Raw genomic sequence first — 17,642 nt, forward strand, 5'->3', positions numbered from 1 at the left:
TGCATCATCCCTGCTTGAGTGATCCTGCAAGCAGCTGCTTGCTGTTGCTGCACTAAATGGACCTTTGCTCTGATCCAGCATGGCTTCTGTGTGTTTCTATGCTTCTGTGTTAAGAATGTAAGAAGGACAACTGCTCTCCTATACTGGGCAGGGATCCTGCTTCTCAGAGACCCAGGCACAAACCAGTCACCCATGAGGAACTATTTTAGATGCCCACATAACTCCTCAGTCCTTTTTCCTGCAGGCCCATAGCTGGGACTCCAGCTTGGACCTCTTGTGTGCTGACCCTTTGCTCCTTCACAGAACTATAGCAATAACTCTCTTTTTCTATGATGCCTGTGATTGATGGGCTATGGAGTTAGCTGGAGTGACATGAACTACCCTAGCCTCTTTGGTTTTACCCATTTTCCCTGGCATAAAGGTAGTTTGTAAGTGCGATTGCAAGCTTTCTTGCTGCAACCTCTTATCCCTTCTTGGAACAAGGCTGCCTCACAAAGCAGAAAAGAAACCTCATTGGCCCGGCTGAGTTCTGTGCCCCCCAAGAACAAAACATCTTCTCACTTTTTACAGAGAATGGGGCTGTAAATATGACCAGAAATGTGTGGAAGGAGGAAGGGATTCACCTTATCTCTCAGCAGTGTGAGCAGGGACAAACAGTTCTCAAGAGAGGCCACTACTATTGCTTGCCTCTTCTTCAGCCTGAGCCAGGGGACTCTCAGACCTACAGGGCACTCCTGGGGCTTAAAAAACAAGAATTCAAGCCAGCACCCTCTATAAAACTTAAATAGCATCAGTAACCAACAGAAGGTTATAGATTTACTACCAAAGCTCAGATGGAAGGAACACAAGCAACTCTTGAGTATAGGGACTAAGTTTATTTACATAGGATAAGGGAAACAGAAAATAAATGGGCATACAAGAACCAGGATAACATTTGGGAACAATGCTTCAGACAAACAGCAATAACAGTTACCTATACCTGGCTTGATGTACCTAAGCATTTGTCTTCAATAGGACAGAGCTCCAAAAGATGCTCCAAGTCAGAAGGCACAAGCAGAATCCAAGATGAAGGCAAAGGGCAGCTTCAGCCCTGCTCTCTTTATGCTCAAGCTCCTGATGTCTGCGAGGAGATCTCCTTTAGCCCATCACAGTTGCTGGAACAGCCTTCCCAAGCCCTTCCAGTGATGACGGGAGGGAACAGATGCCATAGGAACACAGCTGAGCTCATTAAATCCAGTTAACTGAGTCTTGCTCTGACCCTGCATTTAGAAACATCTCAAGATCACCCACTACAGTCAACATCAGTCTGGCCAAATGAAGTCTCACAGACTATTAGAACCAACAAAGAAAATGGGGGTTCTTTACAAGGGGTGGCAGCAGTGGCTTATTCCTGCATAGGCTGTCAGCATATGAGAAGCAGTTGATTAATCTCTCCATGGGATTGAGTAGAATGGTTGACTCCACCTAAACTGACTGCCCCATGGCAACCATAGAAAGTGGCTTTTAATTAATTAATTAATTAAATTCTATACTGCCCAACAGCCAAAACTGTCTGAAAGTTAGTGGCTCTGGGTCCCTTTTCTAAATGAATGCAATTGTTCTGTAAGGGACACTGCACCTTCTGGGGCAGTAGTCCAGATTTGAAAGGGCTTTCTCGGGAGACCCACCCACACTTTACTGTTAGAACAAGGCAGAAAAGTGAAGACATGTTAGCAATTTCCTGTCATATGTGCTGTTGATCTGTGTACACCTTAGCTGTTTGCACTAATGATTTGTTGTACAATTAATTCACTTTGTAAAAATGTATTGAATAGTAGTTCCAGAGTAGGCTACCTATTTTCAAAAGATGCCCAGTAAGGTGGATAGCCATGTGAATACAGGATGCATTACAGGCCAAATCAAGCAGCTTTAAGTCCCACTGATTCCAACATGACAGATTTAAGTGCACACTGCCCTTTAAACCCCATGGGACGTAAAACATACTCCCTACAGTGCATCTTGTCAGGTCTGGCAGCTTGACAAGTTGTGTGCCACAAGTGGAATCAGTCAAAAAGTTTGGTGCATACCAAGCATGACTGGGGGGAAGGGAAAGAAGTCACCATGGCTTCTTGCACTTATGATCATCTGAACCCAACCAGAGTGCACAGTGCAGGAGAACTGTACTTAGATGAATAGGATGTTTCATGTTATCAAGTGACAACTTGATGAGGTGACCCATTACAAACAAAAATAAATGACTGCAAGGGAAATTGACCATTCCATGTCAACCTACTGAGCTCATGGAAAAGCCAGCAATTACTTATGGCCTAAACAGATGTTACTTCAAGTCTGTATCTAGCAGCTACATCTTTTTCTCTTCAGTTTTACTCTAGAGTAGGTTGAGCACCCCTGTTCTAAATTGGGTCCATAGCATAGTAGGGAGGGGACTATTAAGATCTGGTCTGGGAGCCTTCACTTACTCTAGAATAAAAGTGAAAACAAGAAAGAGGCAGCTACTAGTTACAGATTAGGAGTAAAGTTTTTAGCTATGTCTTACAATCTTTGTTGCAAATTTGCAGGAAGGAGAGGGTATAGTTCAAATGAAATTGTCTTGCATCTCCTTATCCCATCTGCAAAGGAAGCATTCTTCTGTTATTTTGACATGTTACATCCAAACAACTGAATTTTCCCACAATTATCTTTGTGGAAGGAGGATTAATATATAATACTTATGCTTAGAGCCAAACAAGATGTGACATCAGCAGTCAAAGACAAGCACTTCTCTTTTCGAAAAGTAACCATAGGGATTCTTAATCTGTATGTTGGGGAAGGTGGTTTAATTCTCCCCACTGCTACATGAACCATTTTCTTACTAGCCCACACCCACAAAATTGCTATTTGCTCCAATAAGAAAAACACACTCAAAATTTCTTTTTTCCACTGAGTCAATTAGCAGTGACCAAAGAAAGGGTTATGTTCAGTGCAGAAACAATGCAGGGGGAAAGAGTTAAATCTACTCTGTCCAGTACAGTAATTGAGGGCCCCTTGGTTATAGAAAAACATCATTTGAAATGTCCCATAGTTTTAACAGCACTTGCATTCTGTTCAACCCTCTGTGGCAGAAAAGGAGAGGCAGAGGGCATCAACTTACATTTGTGATCATCTCACATTATATTCGTGGAGTTCTGTTTAAAAATGGCTCCCTGTCACTCTCCTGAACTGCCTAGCCCTCAGCATCACTTCCCCCTCTATTTTGCACACATCCTCTGGGAAGTTTTGCTTAGCTCAAGCTCGAGGAGATTCTAAAGGGTCTCTGTGAAAATCTGCTGGCACTACTCACAACACTATTCTTCGTAGCATTACAGTATACCAAGAGATGCTTAACCGTATGTATAATTGGGGAACGACCCAGTAAAAAGCTGTATCCTGTGATATTGGGTGAAAAGAAGCATTTTGCCCATGGCGGTTATTTGCTCTTTAGTTTTAACATAAACATTTTAGAATGACATCTGTTCTGGGTTATGTCTTGGAAATTGTAAATAGCTACTTAAATAGCATGGTGTGTTTTTGTCACAGCTAACCAGTAAACCTATATTTTGACAGCTATTCCCATTACATATTTTCCAGGGACGCTCATGTCCAAGATGAATCTTCTTCCCCATGCTGATGTCCACCAGATTTGTAGGGCTGTCATTGGGAGTTGGGGATGTGGGGAATTGCAGTCTAACACATCTGGAGAGTACCCAACTGGACCAGAAGATATTTTTAAATATGCCAGATTTGATCCAGCTTTGTGGGGCCTTGGAAATTGTTGTTTTTTTTTCCATTGGGAAGCAGTCACTTGGGAGGCATACCAGCTTAGAGCTCAAGCCAAACCACTTCATCATTTGGTAAAATAGGATGCCTCTTGTGTTTCTCAGCTTCCCAACTACCACAATGAGGCTAGAAACAAAACCTTTTTTTTTCAGGCATAAATGGCAAGATTCCTTGGGATGTATTTCTGCATATCCCGAACCCCCGCCTCTTGTTTTTAACATGTAATTTTCTCCTTCTGCTGTGGCTGTATGCTGTTTGTAGAACTAAACAAATTGTGGGAAGCATCCTTCTGTCAGAAAAGTAAATGCCATCAAGACAAAGAAGGCACCATGCTTCTAATCTGAAATTCATTTTGTGCGTGAGTTATTTATTTATTTGGAACATTTTTACCCCACTTTTCTCTGTGTGACTACTTTCTTTCAAAGAGGCTTACTATCAATAATTCATTGCAGTGCCTGTGTAATATTTCTGCTGTAAATCAAGCTCTTCATAGCCTTCTCCAATGCTTGACTGCGCCTTCTCCTCTTAGTGCTTCCCTTGACAGCTTTCTTGTCTGTTGCTTGCCTATCTTAGGCTCTGGCAGGCTGCTTGTGCTGCCCTTTTCGATGGATGTTCTGCTCTTCAGTGGGGACAGCATAGTCCGCACACTCTTGGAAGCCATGGCAGATCGTTCTAATGACTTTTCCTTCAGCCACAGGGCTGTAGAACTTAGAAGGGATATTTTGTTCACTGGAAAAGGAGGACACAGAATCAGGAAGTCCTTCAATATCCTGCCCAAGGCAGTTGCTGAAACTCTGGCAATGAGCAGAACTAGCTCAACTCCTTTATTTCCCTAGAGCAGGGGTGAGGAACCTTATCCCCAGAGGTCAAATCTGGGTCAGATACAGCCCCAATTTGGCCTTCCCATGTTTTCCAGGGATCTATGGCCCTTTTCCCTAAACACCGATCATTTTTTCAACTGTTGTGCAATTCTTTTTCACATTCTAGAAGGCTGAGTTCCCTTTCCTAATTAACATTAGCTTCCTGGAAATGAGAGCTAAAAAACACTGGTTCTTTTAAGCTAAACATGTTTTGTTATGTTGGCATTGTCCCTTTTAGCTTTGGTCCTGTCCACCAGCAGACGGCAGCCGCAGAAGCCTCTCCAGAATGGAGTTTGTCCCTCAGGCTCAAGGAATGTATACACCCCGTCCAGTAGTTAAGATGGCTTAAAAAATTAGAGCCAAATCATACAGTATGATTTGAACGATACAGGCAAGGCTCTACATTGTTTGTTAGATCTTTGGCTGAGAAACAGGAAGTCAGTCCAATGCTACACTTCAGTTTGGCTAGGAAAGTTGTGAAGAACACAGAATTCTGTTCACAGTGCTTGATAAAGCAAATGGAGAAGCAGTCTTTGGGAATGTTCCTTTATAGAATACAAATGCAGGGATAAAAAAATCATTGTAAAATGTTTCATGTTCTAATGCTAACCCTAGTCATGCTTCTTTACATTGTGAAATAAGGAGATGTTGCACAGTTGTTAGACGCACTGAAGGAGGAAGTGCAAGTGAGCCATAGCTACAGTTCCTCTTCTTGTGGCCCCTGAGTAAAGTTCACTGGGATGAAGCATCCCTGTCTTGGAAGCACTCATATTTATCTGTGAGGTTCTGGGAAAATGGCATGATTCATGCCTCTTACATCAGTTCTTCTGAGAACACATAAAAGCATGTTAATGTACACCTTCCAACAACATACATAAAGTGAACAGGTTAATTAATGCTATCATAAAAAGAATGGTAATGCTACCATTTGTATTGCACAGTCTCTTCCAAAATCATTGTTTAAGAACATAAGAAAAGTCAAGTTGCATCAGCTCAATGGTCTATCCATTCTGTTCACACAGTGGCCAGTCAGCTGCCCACTGGATCCTTCAAGCAGGATATGAGTACAACATATTCTGCTCATGTTCCACAGTACTGGTGCACATAGGCATACTGAGAACAGAGGACGCATGTAGCCATCAAGACTAGTAGCCATTGTCCAATCCCCTTTTAAAACTATCCAAATTGGTGGCCATTACTCTTGTGGCAGTTAATTACACAGTTTAACTATGCACTGTATGAAGAAATACTTCCTTTTATCCCGTAGCTACATGAGATGACACCTCTTCTAGTAGTGTAGAGAAAAAGCCCAGCTCTCACACATTGAAGCCTGCTCAGATGGATTCATCCAACTCTTCAAAGGAGTTGGTGGGGTGGAGTTGGGCAGACGACCTTGCGGTTTCAAGGTTATCTAGTTAGGATTCTCAGACAGGGTGTGGGAACCAGCCTTCCTTGGAAAAGGAGGGGGAAATTTCAGAGTTGAAGGGCAGGAGGAGCTGGAGGGAGCGTTTTTTGATGCTGTCAGGAGATGAGAGGCAAAGCAGGCAAGCCACATTACAAGTTCCTACCCAGCTACTGATCCATAAAAAGACCTGCTCTTTTATTCCATGACTACCAAGTTCGCTCAGGGTCTTTGGTGAAGGACTTTTAGAAGTGCAAATAAACAATGCCTACCAGATTTGCCCCTGTCCCTGCTTATTGAGAGTGCTTATGGACACCCTAAAAGCTCTCTAATAGGTCAATGATGCAGGACTTACCCATGCAGAAGACATGTTGATTCTTTTCCAGCATGGGTTGCCTTTCTGTGCACTTATTGATTCTGTCTTTGTTTTCAAGTAGTTTACCCAAAACAGATGCTAAGCTAACTGGCCTGTAATTCCCTGCATCCTGCCTGGATCCCGTTTTGAAAATTAATGTTAGATTGACCATTTTCCAGTCCTCTGCTACAGACTCTTATCTTAGGGATATAGTACACATATTTTTAAGAGGGTCAGTCATTTCATATTTGAGCTTTTTAAGAAATCTAGGATGAGATACTGCCTCAGCTCAGTGATTTATTTACTTTCAGTTTTTCAATAAGGTTGAGAATTTTATCTTTTGTCACCACTCTCTGCCTTAATTCCTCAGACTCCATAGCTGAATACATAAATTCATGAGCAGCTATCTGTCTTGTATTCCCTGCTGTGAAGACAGATGAAAAGAATTTATGCAGCTTCTCTGCAATGTCTTTATCCCCCTTTAGTGCTCATTTAATGCCATTATCATCCAATGGTCCAACTGCTTCTCTAGTTGGTTTCTTTCTTCTGATATATTTAAACATTTTTTTTAAAAGTTGGTCTTGGTGTTAGTGTTATGCCCCTCAAAAACAAAACAAAAAACAAAGTAAAACAAATTACTCTTTGTTTGCATCTCCCTTGTGTAAGCTTTTTGTTTTCCTCATTTGGGCAGAACTTTCTTTCTTCAAGCCATTTGCAAAATGAGACATGTATCTCAGGCAAATATATGCAAATATTTTGTTTCATCCCCCACCCCCACCCCCAGTGTTATACCAAATGATCTCTTTTTAGAGTTATCTCTGGAAAGTATTAAAAGGCTGCTTCACAAATTACCTTGAACAAAAGTGTGCCAGTGACTTTGCTGTTTGTGCTGTATGAATCTGTAACAGAAATGTACTAAGGGAGGCCATGGAAGGGGGAAAAATGTAGTAACCTCTGACATGTCCTGCTAGTGTACTGGTATTTAGTAGCTCAGTAACTTGGTGCGGATGAATTTAAAAAATCCTTAAAACACACCTGGTTCTCTATAGATTTCAGGCTCTCATTTACCATCATTGCCTCCATGAGAAGTTGCTAAAGGGTAGTGCTTAGAAGATCCAGCAAGCCTTAATCTGGTTGCCTCTCAAGTCCTTCATGCATTCTGCTTCTGGTTTCCCTTCTAGGCATTTTCGCTGGCATAACAGGGATTATTAAAACATAAAATGGAGCTATGCAAGCCACCTTGAGTTCTTAATGAGAGGTGGGATGTTTATTTGTTCATTTCTATACCGCCCCATAGCTGAAGCTCTCTGGATGAGAGAGAGCTGCAACAACAACAACAAGCTTAGTTTCTCTAGCTTGTTCTACTTGTTGAATAGTTCTGCCCCACCTGTCTAAGGCTAAAGCATAATAGGAATGCTGTAATGCTTTGGATCCAAGAGAGACAACAAGTAACAAGAGACTCCAATGCTGGACCCTCTGATCTCAGCAAGAATTAAGTGAACCTTTTGACAAGAGAAGAAGAGAAGCTGAAGGAACGGCAGAGAATAGGAGGACAATGTGGAAGAATGGATATGGGCTCAGATCAGCAAAGAATGAAGTTGAAAATGCAAGGGGCAAGAAACACTCATCTGGTGGTATAATCTGAGTTCAACCTGTGCAACCCAGTAGGTCTGAGGGTACAGCATGACCAGTGCCCGGGTCCAAAAACTGAGGTCTTAACAGAAACAATATGGTTGGTTTATTGATGCATGTGTCTTTCATGCCTTCCTGTAGAAAGCAATGTTATAGTCTTAAGGAAAGACATAACAAGCTAAGTATTTTGAAAACTGTGGTTTAGTAATGGCATTAGAATGACATTACAATCACTCAAAGCAAGGCTCTGAATCCCATCACTTCCTCCTTCAATTCCCTTCAGCCCACTGAGTTTCAAGCATCCTAAGCAATCCAATGTATCATAACCATTCTCAGCAGCTTGATAGTTTGGCTCCAGTTATCAATCCAGTGGGTTCAAGGACCCTTTTGTCTCCAGCAAAGTTGGAACAATAAAAAGGAAAGAGAAGGAAGAGAAAAGGAAATGGGAAGGGGGGAAAGGGTGATAAAACATTAAGGAGGGAAAATTGAGAGGCCTGGAATGAAGTGAAATGTATGTAGTTTCCTCCTAGAACTGCTCGTAAAGACCCATTTTACATTAATCAGAGTTGGCACCAAGTGTCATAAATTATGTTGCTTGGATCATGGAGTAGATAGACACACATGTAGTTCATTGCACCATGCAAAACCCACAAATTTTCCAGGGAAGAAGCCCCCACACCAGTTTTCATTGTTTTCCACTGCTGTGTAAGCATAGTCCATGCAGTATCATGTTCCAAAACACTCGGTATTTCATCAGTGACTCCTTAACTGCTGCATCAGCCACAAACTGACTACCAGTGTGAGTCAGCAAAGCTGTCGAGCAGCCTGCACTGAGCTGCACTTTCCCACTGGGTTCCCCTCTCTTATTCCATCATGGCAGCTCTAGAGGTTACAGAATCCAGTGGTCCTTTAGATCATGGGCATGCAACCTCTGGGGTTCAGGAGACCACATAGCCCCTTACTTCCATAGGAACTGCTGCCCCAGTTTCCTTTTGCCAAGTGGCAGCATGGCACCAAATAATTTTAATTACTGTACTTACTTCTATCCTGCATGTTCCCAGTGATTGGAACTCAAGGCAGCTCAACATTAAAATTCATACAATTAAAACCTACAGATGTTAAATATATAATTAAAGCAATTAAATATTAAAATATTAAAATGGAGCCACTGCCCAGATTAAAAACACTACAAAAATATAATCAGTAAAACTAATCCACTGCAGAGTCACAAGCTGGTCCCAAAGGTGTGCTGGAACAAAAATGGTTTCGCTAATGGAAACCTGACTGGCAAGGCACCAACTGAGCCTCCCTAGGAAGGGAATTCCAGAGCCCTGACCCAGCCCCTGAGAAGCCCATCTCCCGTGTTCCTCTGAATTGTATCTGTGACGGTGGTGGGACCAAGAGGGTGGTGAGGGTGGTGGGGCCTTGTTGGAAGATTGTAGAGCCTGTGCAAGCTCATATGGGAAAATGTAGTCTTTCAGATAGCCTGGACCCAAGCTGTATAGGGCTTTATAGGTTATCACCAGCGCTTTGCATGGTGCCTGGAAGCAGCCTAGGATAGGAGTCAGTGAAGCTGTCTCAGCAGAGGAGGTATGTGCTCCTTGCAGCCAGCGGTCAGTAAGCCGCTCTCTGAACCAGTTGAAGCTTCAAAACACTCTTGAGAGGCTGCCCATATAGAGCATGGTATGTTACGTTACGTTACGTTACGTTACATTAGTCATGAAGTCATGTCCAACCCAATACAACCCCATGGACAACATTCCTCCAGGCCTTCCTGTCCTCCACCATCCCCTGGAGTCCACTTAAGCTCATGCTGACTGCTTCAGTGACTCCATCTAGCCACCTCATTCTCTTCCGTCCCCTTCTTCTTTTTCAGTCAATTGTTCCCAGCATTAGACTCTTCTCCAGGGAGTCCTTCCTTCTCATTAGGTGGCCAGAGTATTTGAGTTTCATATTCGGCATCTGGCCTTCTAAAGAGCAGTCAGGGTTCATCTCCTCCAAGACTGACTGCTTTGATCCCTTGCAGTCCAAGGGTAGAGCACATTAGAGTAATTCAAAGGGATGCAACTAAGGCATGTGTCACCATGGCCAAATCACAGCAGACTCTCCCAGACAGTAGCAGGAGGGGTGGGGGGCACCTTTTAAAAGGAAAATCAGTAGTTTGGTGCCAGACTTCAGAAGTGTGATATCTGTGCTCTCAAAAGGGAGTCAACTGCTCTTGTTGCTACCATGCTGCCAACAACTGGGGGCAAATCCCTGATTGTCCTTTTAAAAAAGGATTTCTTCATGTCCTGCTGCATTTCAGTAGTGGAGCAAGTGGGGGTGTCAAAAAGGGCCACAGGCTGCATGTAAGTCATCCCTTTGACTTAGTGGGACCAGATGGGCACGGAGAAAGCCTTTGGAAGCTGACCATTTCATCCAGGTGTGAAGATTTCAGAGAATTGCTTAGGCATGTTTCTTCCTTATTCCTGCATCAGGAAGAGTCCCCCTCCTTCTGGAGGAAGGAATGGAGCAGGTGCAGCCAACAAGGTTAGGTAGCCATCAATAGGCTGCCATTAAATCTTGTTGCCTATTTCTCTGAAGAAAAAGAGGAAACTAAATAAGGATAGATTTGGCAAAGAAGGCATGATTACATAAGTCAAAACAACAATTTGAGAGAAGCATTTCTGCTGGATTTCCTTCTGCAACAACAATTGTTTAAACCTGTCACTGGAGGTGCAATTTAGCCTAAATCAATTTTCAGCAGCTCCGCTCATAATTATCTGCTTGAACCTCAACACTACTTTTAAAATTTTTGGAACCCAGTTGTGGCCAGTGAGCATCAGCAGATGACATCATGCAACCAGAATTCCTAGTGAAGGAAATAGCTCCAACCCAGAACCCAAATAAACAAACACTGAAATGGTTCGAAGGTTGATGCTTTAAATATTGCAGACTCATATGCACCATTTCAGTGATCCAACTGGGCTTTTACCATGCATAGGAAAGCAGTGCAATAAAGTGCAAGTGATGTTATTGCTGCCATCATCATCATCATCATCATCATCATCATCATCATCATCATCATCATCCTGCCTTTTTCCTGCTTTCAAGAAAGCCCAGGTGGCCTCCTTTCACTTTATCCTCACAACAGCAGGTTAGTCTGAGAGCCAGTGGTGGGCCCAATGCACCCAATGGTAGAGCAGGAGCTAGAATCTAAATCTGCCAAGTCCCAGGCCACCACATTAACCATCATATCACACTGGCTTTCAGCTCCAACTGAACTGACTACTTACATGGCAGATGGTCGCAGGAAACCTGTACAGTGGCAGTTTGATCACACAAATCCGCATCATCACATGCAGCAGTTAGCTGAGTCTGTTGAAGGCATACATGATGCTCTGTATGCACAAAGTATTTATTTTGATGGAAGGGTAGAGTCTGCATCAATTTGTTCTACCCCCAAACTGATACTTGAGGAGGTCAAAGCAAGACATGAATCATCTGGCTCATGGGCATATGTAGACACCTTCTTTTTGCCTATCCAAGTGCTCTAATCCTCCCACGTTTTATTAACAAATTTCCTTACCTGCAGCCACAGTCACTCAAAACAAATTAAGGTCATTCAGGCACTGGCATCTTTTTTTTCTATGAATGCCTCTTGGCCACAGGTAAGGCCCAGAGACCTTCTTACAAATTGAAAATGGCAGGTGACTGCAGGCTGATACTTTCCTCTGTAGCATGCCCAGTCGCCCAGAAAAGGACAAGAGGTGGGAACAGAAAGAGGTGCCCCATCTGTCTCCCATGGTAGCCATTTTCAGTGGTGTCCGGGTCAGTTTCTCAAATTGACAATGTGCCAGTGGGGCCCAAATAGTTGCCTAGTCCTTTGTTAGAGGATGGACAGAAAGGTTCAATCTGATACTTACACAATATTCTTCTCTGCATACAAATCCCAATTCTGCAAGGCCATCCATGTTGGAAGCCTGTTACTACACATGCCAGGTTGGGTCACTTTAATCAAAATGTATAGCTTCTTATAATACAGACAATTAAAATAACATTCTAGTGAGAATGAGATGAATGCAAAGCTTTCAATAAACAAATTTAGCAACATTAAGAACGGTCTTCTGTTTTGCTGATTTCTTTCTTTCTTTTTTTTGGTAAGGATTGAGTACCATGGAGCAAAGTGAAGGTGCAGACAATGCTTTGTGAAAACTAATTTGTTTGCCCTCTGTGACAGCAGCAATTCTAGCCAGCTACTTCATTTCCCTGACTGGGAACCTTGATGGTATGGAATCCCCATAGCATTTTTAATACATAATCACATTATTCTTGGGAGGAAAAAGATGCAGTAACGATCACATATAAATGGTCCTGAAACAGCAGCCAGACTGGACAAATCATGGCTACCAATAAACTGGCATACTTCTTTTTTTGCAAGCAAATTTCCTAATATAGTACATTTTAAAGTTACTTTCACTAATATATGCATTATTGTATCCCTTTATAAGGGCATTTCTTGAATGTGTTATTTTGATTGAGACAACTGTGAATTTCAAAGGACAACTGACCTTGAGTTCACATATTGTTTTGGAAGTCTGAAATTAGGCATGTTTTCATTAAAGTGCTAACTGAACAAATTTCTCCACCATTTCTAGTTTTCTCAAGCCCTTTCACAAACCTTTTTCCCCCCTCTTTCATTTTGTACAGACGCACAAAGCCCCATTTGCTAGGTAAAGGTTAATCATCTTAGAATTCTATTTTCCTAGCTCTCCAATAAATAATACATGATAAACAAAGCTGTGTGAAGCTGAGCATGAAGGATGTTGTTGATTAGTCATTTATCTTTCAAGCAGGAGACAAGCCTTTGCTGCCAATCAGCCTGGCCTACTCTAGGCTCTTGTCTTACACAATGTTTACCCAAAATGAGTGTAAAACTACTGTTGTTGTTGTTGTTGTTGTTGTTACTGCTGTTGGTAAAGGCAAACCATTTCCGTAGGACAGGGATAGGCAATTTGCAGAGCTAGGGCTACATGCAGTACCTAGATTAACTTTATGTGGTCCTTAGCTGAATTTTAATAGCTCTCTGCAAGCAAGCAGACTTCTGGCAAGAGCAATTTGTCCCTCCCCCGGCAGCTGGCTGAAAAGAAAGGGAGAGAAAGGGACAAAGGATTGTCACAAAGTAGGAGAGGTTAGAAATAGCTTTACCCATTTTGCTCCTGGTCCTGCCTAGTTGTAGTTTTGGTTCTGCTAACTGACTATGCTGATCTTGGCAGAAAAATGGTTTCCCACCTCTGTTGTAGGTTCTTGTGATCTCCCAAATCAAATGCATGGTGCTGTGCATCACAGTCTATCAGGTTGTTGGCAAATCTCTGGTTTCTGTAGCCCCAAGGAGGCACCAGAAAACCATTTTTTAAACACAGACTGCCAAACGAACCTGGTGTATGTTTGCCTTCAGTTGGTTCATCTGTGTTCAGTTTAGTAATTTGCAGACTATGGAGGCTTAAGGTTAGGATTATCTATTGAGAACACTGGGCTACAGATATTGGAGAGATCCATAGTGAATCAAAATGATACCAGATTCTTTGATTTCATTCTGCAGAATGAGAGAGGACTAAGGTTGGTTGGTTGGTTTTGAAGTCAAATGGATTCTATGGACTTGTAGACCTGTTTTTAAAGTTAGTGGAGGTATATGCCACTTTTTAAATACAGAACTGAGTTGGAAAAATACAGGATGTATATATGGCTTTTTTAAAAGATGGATTTCCTCTTAATGGAACTTTGCATAATATATACTTTGATGACATTCATTGCTTTCCTCCCATAATTTGGACTGCCAAACACCCTTTCCTGTTGTTGCCTCACCCAGAGGCCTGCTGGGGAAAAGAACACTGCATTTCTAGCTGTGAGCAATGCTGGTAGATCACTTTGAATCCCTAATAAGCTAAATTTGGTCATGGTTGCTAGCTGTTGGCATAAAAGCATTCTTCCATTTTTCTCAGAAATAAAGGAAGGTGGTACAGAACTACCATTCTGTAGAGGAGGACAGGGCCTAAGGATTTTGAAAATGCTAGGTACTTTCTATGAAAGAAAGTTCCTCTTGTCTTCTCTTGTCTTCCTCCTCCTCTTGCTTCTATATCCTGCCTTATTTTTTCTCTTGTGAGGAAACCAGGTAAGTGTTCATAGTTATCGTCCATTATCAGCAAGAAACCTGTGAGGCCAGGCAGGGAATGGGTAACTGGTAGCTTGATGACTGAGTGGTGACTAGAACCTGGATCTCCCAGTCCTCAGTCCAGGACTCTCACCACCATGCCTGATTGGCTCTTCCACACCACACTGGCTCTAATTCAGTAGGTATGAACACAATTCAGCTTATAAGGCAAAAAAGATACTTTAAGGATTATACAAATAACGTGCCAGCAATGTGGTTTACTGGCAGCTGAGTAAAGATTCATCATGTACTCACAACATCCTCTGCCTATGCGGTTGGGATGTGGTGTGCACACATGCACTCCTTTTAGTGTCACTAACAACACGTTCCTTCACAGTGGTTCATTTTGCTGCCGCTTATCAAAAGTGTCTCACAGGACTTGCTTGTTTCGTTTCTTTGATTTGACATGAGAACTTCCCATGTGATGACACGTTGCCATACTGTGTGCGCTGCTGATTTACTGCAAAATGCACAGAGGGGAAGGAGAGAGAAGGGGGAAATGTGCTCAATAGAAAATTAAGATCGATTTCCACATTATGGACTTATTCTTGAAACATTAAAATGATTGTTCTACATAATCCCTATGGACATTCTGTCAGTTCCTGTGCTGTTCACTGCTATCTGAAACAGACCAGCAAGGTCAGGATGAGCGGCTCAACCATAGCTTATCATTGCAGTAAAGGTGCAAACCCTCCATGCTCCCTGGAACCTCTTCTCGTTGGTATAATCCTGTCCTTCAGTTTTCTATTTAGTCCTACCTTTTTACTGGGAAAACGCTTAGCCATTTCAGGAGCTGCCAGTGGTTTTTACAGAGAAACATTACTGATCCCCCAACATAATTTCAGTCAAAACTCTTCCATGTGTTGTGCCTTTGTGCATCATTACTGCTGCACTGAAAAGTGATATAGCCCTGTGCGGAATGCTTTGAAATCCAGGGTATTCCTGTGTTACATAAGACTGATGTAGGCAATATACTGTAAACCCGGCCTGACAAGTGTATATAGCCACATTGCATGTATACATGTTTCTGTGACCTAGAACTGTGAGCCTTGTAAGCTAATTCATTCTGGCAGATAACCACTATATTGGACAGCAAGTTAAACTGTGGGTGTGTATAAGTGGAAACAGGGTAAATAGTGTGACATTCATATGGAAAAAAAAATATTTCAAAGACGGCCTATAAACCAGGCTACTAGCATTCTGCCCCCCAGAAAACCTAGACTCTGTGGTGACGTTATGCAAATATGTACTGTTCTTTCTGGTTGTGTGCTCTTTGTCCGTTGTTTCAGAAACAGTCAACTGAAGAACATTAATTAAGTCATGCTTTATGAGTATGGAAACCAAAAGCTGCTCTTCAGAAAACCCTTCAAGTGTTTATGTTGTCTACATTTTATTAGAAGGATCCTGGCACAAACTGATTTCAACCATTCATAGTTCTGTATCTGAAGCAGAGGGAATGTTGTGAGGAGGATCCCAAGTTTTTAATGGAGTTTGCCTTGTGTGTAGAACAAATGATGCATCTGCCTGTCTGCCTTGCCTCCCCACAGTTATATACATGAGTAGAAAAGGAGACGGAGAAAGAAGTAAGGAGGTCATGAAGAGTATGCACCAAATGATGTTGAGGACAATTGAAGGGGCCTGTGGTCCAGGCTCCTTTCTGCTTAGAGGAACATGGCGGATAGGCAGATCATTCTGCTTGCGGTCCATGTCACTTTCACTTTTGTTCATCCCTTTGTCCATCCTGCCCTATTTCCACATTAATCCAGTTCTGTAAAAATCTGCACAAAATCATACATTTATACTTAAGAACATATTTTAAGGCTGCTTTCCTCAACGTATGCATTTCCCTAAATGTACTTTCCACTGGGACAGTGGATGTGGGCTTGGGGGGACTCTGAGGGATGGTGGAGAACAGGAGAGCCTGGAGGAATGTTGTCCATGGGGTCATGATGGGTCAGGCATGACTTTATGACTAAACAACAACAAAATGTACTTTCTCCCAAAAATACACTTTCGGTAGCTTTTTGGCAAGAAGCTACCTATTCCATGTCCTGCAGTCACTCTTGAAAGGATGCACCTGATGGGGAAGGTTGCAAGTGGTGGAACTGGTGGTCTGCAAGGGAGGGTGGACTTCCTTTTGACGCAGATAGCTTTGGAGGACCAGGCAGAGCGTGAGAGAAAGTGCACAGATGCTGGAAGTATGGATTCTGAAAAGGTTCATTATAACCTGCAGAGGAGGACTAGGGTGTATTTTCGGTCATCCCAGAGTGCAGGTCATGTAATCATGGATTCAGGTTACAGGAAGCCAGGTTCCAGCCACACATCAGGATCTGCACACCCTATTAGATCAATACAACAATGGAATCAACTACCTAGGGAGGCTGTGAGCTCTTCTACACTGGAGGCATTCAAGATGCAGCTGGACAACCATCTATTAGGGATGCTTTCCTGTGGCATCCTACATTAAGCAGAGTGTTGGACCCAGTGGCCTTATTGGCCTCTTCCTTCTCTAGTATTCTATGATTCTAAGATAGGGAAATATAGTTTAGTAACCACCTGCATCCATCTCACACATTTCAGAGTGAACTCACTAATGTGCAACACTAAGATGCTCTAAGTTGACAGCGGTGGCGAGGAACGCCTTCCTTCAGCTTCGGCTGATTAATCAGCTGCGCCCCTACCTGGAGTACGACTGCCTGGCGACGGTGACACACGCGCTGGTGACTTCCCGCCTAGACTTCTGTAACGTGCTTTACGTGGGGCTTCCCCTGAAGACGGTCTGGTTACTTCAATTGGTTCAAACTGGAGGTGCCAGGTTGCTGATGGGGACGGGGCGTTATGCTCACATGACTCCAGTCCTCCGTCAGCTTCACTGGCTGCCCATTGAAGCCCGGGCCCAATTCAAGGTGTTTGTTATGACCTATAAAGCCCTAAACGGCTTGGGTCCTGGCTACCTGAACGAGAGCTTACGTCCGTATATGCCCGACCGCCCTTTGAGATCTGCGGGAGAGTCCCTTCTCCAGGAACCCTCCATGAAAGAAATTAGGAGAGTAAGTACTCGGAGGAGGGCTTTCTCTGCGGTGGCACCCAACCTATGGAATTCACTCCCCAAAGAGGTCCGCCTGGCACCGTCGTTACTGGTTTTTTGGCGCCAGGTAAAGACCTTTTTATTTGAACATCATTTTAATTGTTAAAACATATGATCTGGCCAGGGCAACTTCTTCTTCCTTCTCTTTCTCCTCCTATATTTTTATTTACTTAATTTATACTGATAATTTTAATCTTATATTTGTAAATCAATGTATGTTTTGTATTTTGTATTTAATGGTAATTTATTATGTGCTATTGTATTTCATTGTATTTTATCGTGTTGTAAGCCACCCCGAGGTTTCGGCAAGGGGCGGCATA

This window comes from Varanus komodoensis, unplaced genomic scaffold, assembly GCF_004798865.1.
Source record: "Varanus komodoensis strain SLA01 unplaced genomic scaffold, ASM479886v1 scaffold8, whole genome shotgun sequence".
NCBI classification, from domain to species: Eukaryota; Metazoa; Chordata; class Lepidosauria; order Squamata; family Varanidae; genus Varanus; species Varanus komodoensis.